Raw genomic sequence first — 8612 nt, 5'->3', positions numbered from 1 at the left:
TGCATGAAGTATATGAGAAGATTTCACATTGAAATTAAAGATTATATATACAAAATTCGCACGCCACTAGATTTCACACTAAGGAACCAGCATCATGGTCAAACCGTATCATACCAGAACAATGAGCGCTAAGGCTGACCAGACTCCTTTAACAAAACATTCATTTTACCTCACACATGATCATAAAACACACTTCAAACTGGACAGCAAATAAATATGACTTTGTTAGTCATTCCAACAATTGCCAACGCTGGTTTGTTCAAAATACAGAGGCGCTACGATAGCAACACAGGCAGAGGGAGTATAGCGTAATTCTCTGCATGGGATACTGACTCCACTATATCTTTACATAGCAAATAGTATATATACAACCTTTAAAGTATAGTCAATTACAAGAATGAAATCAGCAAGGGGTTTTCATGTTCTATCCACTTTACTCATGTCTGTCCATAGATCCCCTGGAACACTCCCCATCACATGGCTCAGACACCTTACTGTCCAGTATATCCAACACTTACTAGGATTAAAGTAAGAGAATGTAGAATAAAACTTGCAGCAGACATGTTGGGGAAGTTAAAATTATGCAGTATATAATTCAGATTCTTCTTTAATTTTTCTTATGAGGGGGCATTTCTACCTCTATTTTCAAAATCCTATTTTTGTCCCCCTCACTTATCATTCCAGGTTAATTTTCCCACTAAAATCTGTATGAACATTGTCCTCTGACTTGACAGATGCCAAAATACAGATGAGGAGCTGATAGTGCCATGCTCATCTGATCACAGCAATAAGCTTAGGGAGCAGAAGCGAGTGCTCTGAGTGCTTTTTAACCCTGGGTTTCACCACTCAGACTATATACATTCTGTCCTAACTTGTTGGTGGACAATAGGCCATCCCTCACCAGAGACAAACGACATCCCTCCAAATCTATTTTTGTTTTTTCGGATATCTGACGGATTCTCTACATTTCAAGATGGTTTTTAATGTCTAGTTCTTGTTTCATTTTCTCATGGTCTAACTGCAACATCAGAATCTCTTTGTGCTGCTCAAAAGTTAATCCATGAGTCTGAAAAGACACAGCAGGAGGATTTGGAGAAAAATTCCGCTTAGCCTCAGACATTATTCCATCTGTGATGGCTCTGCTCCCCTCCTGCTCCCTTTGCTCCTCCTCCTTCCCTGTGTGTGTGTCTGATGAGGGTGTGGCCTCTATTCACCTCACCTGTGTGCTGTCTCACCTGCGCTCAATCAATTCATCAGCCTCAGCCTTCAAGAACCCCGGTCTTCCTCCCATTCATTGCCAGATTGTTCAGCCAACTTAGTGGTAACTTTCGTGGCTCCCTTCAGTGTTTAGCTTTCACCTATATGTCCTCTCGTGATCTTCCTGCGCCAGCTCCTCCGTCAAACCTTTTCTCTCCTGTGCTCCAGGAACCCTCGTGTGCAGTCCAATTTCCAGAGTCAGCTCTCCTGTGCCTCCGTGTCTCCGGTCTCTCTTGCCATTTCACCTGTCTGTTCCTTCCGTGGCCGCCCCTCATCCCCCCCAGTGTGTGTGTTTGGAATAAAGACCCTTAAACCATCCATCTGGTCTGTGTGTCTGCTCTTGGGTTCAGTCAACTAGCCCTGACACCATCTTCAATTAGCTTAGCTTTTATAGCCGCTTTAACGTTCTCTTTGAGACGTTTGTCACCTTTGACCTCCACTGAATAATGTGCAGTGATCTTGAGCAACTGCTCTTTTGTGCATTTATCCAGGGACTCCTGAGATGGGTCGGCAATAAACGCTTCAAATTGAGACATTACAAAATATGTAGCACAGCAAACAAAGCCAACACCAAACTTTACGCACGCCAAAGGACCAGATAGCCACAACGCCGTTCACTCGTGCGCACCAGAGAACAAACCTCCATTCAGTTTGGAGTTTCCCCGCTATCTAAACCCAACCGGCTAACTAAACCCCCCCCTAGTCTTCATGTGGTTAGTTGTGGTGGGTATTTATGCACTGTTGACCGCTGGATCAGGAAGGCGACTAGCGAGTTAGCAACCCTCCCGAAACCACGGACATGCTCCTGAACAACGCCTCTGCCACGTTCGCCACAACACTACACACACCAGCTCAACGAACCCAAAGGAGAACGTCGCTACAGCCTACAAGGGAAAACTCCTCACCATTTTACCAGACTGCACACAAGCAACCTGTGAGTGTTATCCGGATCAGCTGATAGCAGCACAAAACAACCGGTAAGCAAACTAATACTCAAAATGGCCAAATTCAGGTAAGAAACACTACACAATCTCTCAAATAGTTTACTTACCCAACAAAGCCATCATCCAACGCATCCTTTCCTCTACACTCTCCCACAAGAGCAAACAAACGTTTACGGGCCTGCACCTGCACAGGTAAGACCAGAGCGCACCACTAGCGCTGGTGACAACTTTACGCATACGCGCACCAAATTCCAGTGTGTGAATTACCAAGAAAACTAGACCCTTGGATTAGGAAAAACCCCCAGAAAATGGCCTACAACAAGCTCTAAACAAACACACTACCGCCTGGTGATATACTGTAACCCAGTGATTCTCAACCTTTTTTCAGTGATGTACCCCATGTGAAATATTTTTTCAGCCAAGTACCCCCTAACCAGCGCAAAGCATTTTTGGTTGAAAAAAAAAAGACTTAAAACAGAGCACTGTGCCATCAGTGTCTGATTTATTAAACTGTGGAACTGATAAACACATACAAAATTCAAACATTTGAAAAAAAATATATATATATTTTGAACATTTTAAATGTTAATAATCCATGACTAAATTTATTGCAAATATTTCTCATCACTAAAATGTAGTGATTCAAACTAATGCAGATAAAACAGTGACCATTTAAAACTATAAAATTAACCATTTAAAACTCCATAAATGTGCAAAACACTGCTCATTTGTAGCGGTCTCTCTTGAACTATTTGGAAATAAAAAGATAACTTAAAAAGAGAAAAATAATTAACTTAATTATAAATAAAGATTCGTGCACATAAAAATAATTATCAACATAAAGTCTCCTCTTTTGGGATCATAGTAAAGATTTGTTCTCAAAAAGAAATCATTAACTTAATTTTAAATAAAAGCAGAAATTGCTGAAAATAAATAAAATAAATCTTAAAATATATTTTTAAGAATCAAAAAGAAGACCGACATCTTAACATTACAAACTATTTACACTGAATATTGCATTGTTGCACTGAACTGAGTGTTTTTGCACTTAGTGAGACATTTTAGTGAGACACTTGGGCTTGTGCTTCACTGAGGATCTTTTTCATTCTTGGTGGCAGGGAGGCAACTGCTGTGATCAAGCTCTTCTCCAGGCACAGTCTGTTTCTCTGCTTTGTTTTGATCACAGTCATTGTAGAGAAGGAGGCCTCACATAAATATGTGGAGGCAAAGGGTAGTAGCTGCTCCAAAGCTTTCTGTCTCAGGTCAGGGTGCTCCTGCTTCACACACACCCAAAACTGTGTAAGTGTGAACATGGCAAACTTCATCTGGAGGCCACGATCAGATGACACTTCAGTCCGTTCAGTTTGCTGAATATATCTGCCAGATAGCACAGCTTTGCAAGCCAGTCTGTGTCCTGGAACAAGGTGGCATGGGGAGATCTGTGCTCAATCAGAAAGGCGTGTACTTCGGATCTTAATTCCAACAGCCGGTTGAGTATTCTCCCTCGAGAGAGCCAGCGCACTTCTGTGTGCAGCAGCAGTTGTGTGTGTTCAGCTCCCATATTTTCGCAGAGGCGGCGAAACAGGCGTGCATTAAGTTGTCTTGACTTAATGAAGTTGATCACTTTGATGCTGCTGTTCAAAACGTCATGTAACACAGGGCTCATTTTCTTGGACGGCAATGCCTCCCTGTGTATGACACAGTGAGTCCACATCACGCGGGGTTTTCTTTTTAATGCGCCTATTAGTCCTTTCGCTGCCCGTCATTGATGCTGCTGCGCTGTACAGGCGCTGCTGCAGGATTTCCAGCTCAAACCGTTTTCACAGAAAGCGGCATTGACAACATTAAATATGTCCTCCCCTGTTGTTTTCCCCTCCAAACTTTTGCAGAATAGTATGTGCTCATAAATGTCATCAGTATCAACGTACCTCACAAAAGCAACAAGTTGTGCATTTCCACTGACATCTGTGGATTCATCCAGCTGGAGTGAAAAGGAGTCGCTAAGTTTTCCTACAACTTGCTCGACAATGTCTGTTCCCATTGTATCTACTCTGCGGCAAATAGTGTCATTTGACAAAGGCACAGTCTTTAATTTCTCCGCTGCGTTTTTGTCCAGCATAGTCTCAGCCGGCACTGCAGCCGCTGGAGGGAGCAGGTCTTCAGCGATAGTGAATGGCTTCTTGGCTTTAGCTACGAGCAAAGACACTGCATAAGAGGCCTGGCTTTGGCTGATGTTGTGGAGGCCTTCCGCATCGTGTCTTGAGATGATCTGAAGACAGTTTCCTCTTAAAAAACTCTTACCAATGTGACATCCATGTTTTGTCTTAAGATGACGCTGCAGCTGTGCTGGCTTCATGCTACTGTTAGCTAATTTCTCCCCACAGAAAAATACACAGTGCCTTGGGTGGGTTGCAACTTGTGGACGTAAATCCAATTAAAACATAATCTTCAAGATACAGCCGGAATTTTGCCAGCTCTGGTTTGGCCTTCTTTGCCACTTGTCCCTCCGTGTTTTCAAAAGAATTGCTGCTACGCTTCAACCACGACTCCATCGTTGATCCAAGTGATTGACAGGTTGGGTCGAACCATCCTGGTATAGGGGAGACTCTGGGTTTTAAGGATAATTAAATTGAATAGCCTACTGAATATAAAATTATTTTTATGAACTTATACTAAATACTATTAAATAATTATTTTTATAATCGCGCACAATGGGAACAAAGATGGCAGTACGAGCCCCCAATTTGTCATAACCCAGCTCCTAGGCTATGACAAATACGGCATAGGACACAATAGATGGCAAGAAATTAGTGAATTTATTATATTAACTTAAACAACTGAGGTTATAAGTACAAATGTGAAGTGTGTCAGTCAGTAACATCAGTAATGTAAATGTGGATGTGTGAGCAATATGAGGTGTAAATGTTGTAAAGTGAAAACCAAGCAGAAACCAAACAAAGAGAATGTGCTGCTGCTGCTGGCGGGGATACAGCCGAATGAGAGAGAGAGACCAGAGCAGAGTTGAGACAGGGTTTTTATCATTTTAGGAGCGCCTGAACCAGGTGCTCCAAATCCGTACTCTGCTGATGGTACCTTCAAGGACACATAGGAAAAACAATAACTGGTCAACCACATCAGCACATCAACACTAGACAGGGACTGTCACAGGAGTTTGTCGGGAGGAAGAGGCAGCCCTGCAGACACTAGAAGAACAGTACAGATCAGGGAAATGATCTAAAACATTAAATGAAATGTTATTGAATTATCAGATAAAAAGCATCTTCACAGGAAACCTCATATCCTGAGCAGTAATTACTTTCCTCTTGTACCAGAGATACAATAAATATGTCTATATTTCATGTGTTTGCAGACTATTGGCGTAGCCAGCCTGCTGTACTCGCATCACATCTACTTCTTAATTATGAAGTGTTTTGAAACAATAGTGTATAACCACTGTGCCCTACTGACAGGACAGTGTGGAGCTGGTATTTATGCATTTACAGCTCTGCATTTGACCTCTAGTGAGTGTCAGTTTTTACTTAATTTTTGAAAAAACAGTACATTGCAAAACTTGATAAAAAAAAAAAAGGCAAACGTAGAGAACAGTGAACTAAAGCCTACAGAACTCCAATGATTCATTGCATCACTTTTATTGTTTCATTTGATCATTTTTGACAGTTTTCTGTTGCTATGTTTTACTTTTGTTTTGTGCTTATTTGTTATTATACTGTAAAAAAAAACAAAGAGAAAAAAAAACTGGCAGCTACTGTAACAATTACAGTAGACCTTTTTCTACTATTACAGCAAAAGCTATTAGTACTATTGATTATACAGTTAAAGTAACTTTTGTTATATGAAAATACTATATGAATACTATATGAATCCTGTATAAAAAAGGTTTTGTCATGAGACATGACAATGGTTTTCTGTGCAGTCTGTAATAAAAAATGACTTGATTCCAAATGTAATTCCTTTAAAATGCCCTATAAATAAATGATTTGCCATTTGATATGATGTGTTTTACTGTTACAAAAACAGTATTTCACCTATTTACAGTTTTATTTTCTTTTATTGTCATTTTTTAACTGTAAAATCTACAGACATTTTTTACAATGTACCTTTGATTGCACCTAAGTGACATCCCTAAGAAAGCAACACTGTCTGATCTGGATCTGTCCACAGATGCAACACAAGTACAAGAGCAGCACAGTTCTACATACTAAGTACTTTTTCAGATATACCACGACAGCAACATAATGGCTCCTTACGAAAACACAAGCCTTCTTATTTATTGTAATGTTACAAAGAGGTATCCAGAGTTTAAAATAGCCATACTTTATAATAAATGAATGTATTTCTTTGTGATTTACCTAGAAGAGATCAGCCTTCAACATCTGTACAGCAGAAAAATGAAGCCCTCACCTCTCTGACACTCAGTCCTCTTCAGGGTCTTCTTCTGAATTTTAATAGAGCTAATGGCCGAGGATCCATGAGGACATCATCTAAATCAGCAGGCACTGACATGGCTGCAGCTCCCTCCGTTGTCTTAAGGGTTTAATTTACTAAGGATTTGCAGCAGCGTAAGACAACTTTAACCCATCTTATCATCAACATTTCAGTAAAAGCTATGTGACAATGAAAACTACCTGAAATGAGATGCATGTGAAGTGCACTTTATAGGAGCTGTCCAGTCATAAAAACACCATCAGTGCAATAACTTGTTTTACAGTTATTTTTACCTTATTGCTGTATCTTAGTCATGACTCACAGCAGTTCTGGTCCAACACTCACTCATCCTGAACTGTTGCTATGCTCATTTGGTTTGGTATTAGTATATATATATATATATATATACAGTATATTTATATATTTATATTAGTAAATGTAACAGCATATTTTAAATGTCATCTCAGACCAAAACAACATTACAGCTCACCAGACTCCATTGACAAAACCAGTAATTTTAATAAGCAGATTAACTTATAACACTTAACACTTAAACTGGACTGAAACAAAATGAAAATCACCAAACTGTCTCTCTTTCACAGCCTTTTCAACAATCCATAATGCTGGTTTGGTCAATCAGCTCTTAATTCAGGGCGTCCTGATAGCTCACCTGGTAGAGCCAGGGTTGAGGCCTTTGCTGCGTGCTCCCCACTCTCCCAGCCCCGTCATTCCCTGTACAGGACACCATGACTCCACTATATGGTTGCATAGCAAATAGTTGTCTGCTGCTATATAAATGTTTCAAACCTTGAATATATATCACCTTTAAATGTTGCAGTAGGTTAACTAAATCAATATCTAAAGGTCAATCTGTAAACAACAGACTTGTGTTTTTACACAACACAACAATCCACACCAATAAGCTGTTATCTTCCTGTAATTCTCATAAAGTCACACTTCTCTGATCTGTAACAAAGTATCAGTCCCCAACATGTGGAGGAGCAAAAAGTCTCTCTCATTATGAATTAGGGGTTTAATTGAGATAATGGTCGGGGCTCCGTCAGGGATCATCTGAGTCAGCAGGTACAGCTCCATCAGGTGAGCAAGCAGCAGTTAAAGCTAGCAACTCCATCAAAGACTGCTATCCATCTGGTGTCAGTCGTCTGCTATAATGAGCCATATAGTGACAAGACAGTGCTGCAGAGCTTGACTGGGAATTATTCTCTTCTACATCTGGATCATGTCAAGCCCTGCTTACCATGTGAACAGGGCATCTAAATATTTCATTTAGCACATTTTTTGGTGAATTCTTTGCTAGACTGTTTATGGATGTGTGGATGATAATAATAATAATAATAGTAACAGTTACCACCAGGATTTAGGATTCTGAAACACCTCATTGCCTGGACTCATATGAAGCTGAGTGCTAACATTATATTTTCAGACTGTGTTAGGAAGAAGACATCTTTTTTTAATAAACTACTGAACAATGCATGCAATAATAAATGCAGCCAGGAGATCTGATAGTCCCAACAGACAAAATCACTTCAAGATTCAGTTTTATAAGCTCTCTTTTTCTAAGAAAAACATGTGGTTTAATTTACTGCTTGAATTCAAATACTAAGACTAATAATGATGGGTTATGATAAGACTGCTTAGATTTATGAATGTGTGTTTGCTTAAGCAAAAGGGTAATTAGTGAAACCAAACGGCACATATTCATAACAAAGGAATCAATGTGAGTCAACATGGTGACTGACAAATGTACTGACATCTTGCCAACAAAAATGTGAGAGTAGGAACAGGACCAAAGTAAATGACATAAATCTTAAGAACACAGTTTAGTAAAAGAATAGCTGAAAATCTTTGGTGGGATAATACCAAAGAATGATCTTAAAAGACCTTTTCATGACCACTGTAATCAAATATTTTGTTTTTGAATGGAGGGGCACAAGTTATGCAGGG

The sequence above is a fragment of the Dicentrarchus labrax genome, unplaced genomic scaffold, assembly GCF_905237075.1.
Source record: "Dicentrarchus labrax unplaced genomic scaffold, dlabrax2021, whole genome shotgun sequence".
Taxonomy (NCBI): Eukaryota; Metazoa; Chordata; class Actinopteri; family Moronidae; genus Dicentrarchus; species Dicentrarchus labrax.
This window is presented reverse-complemented; position numbering follows the sequence as displayed.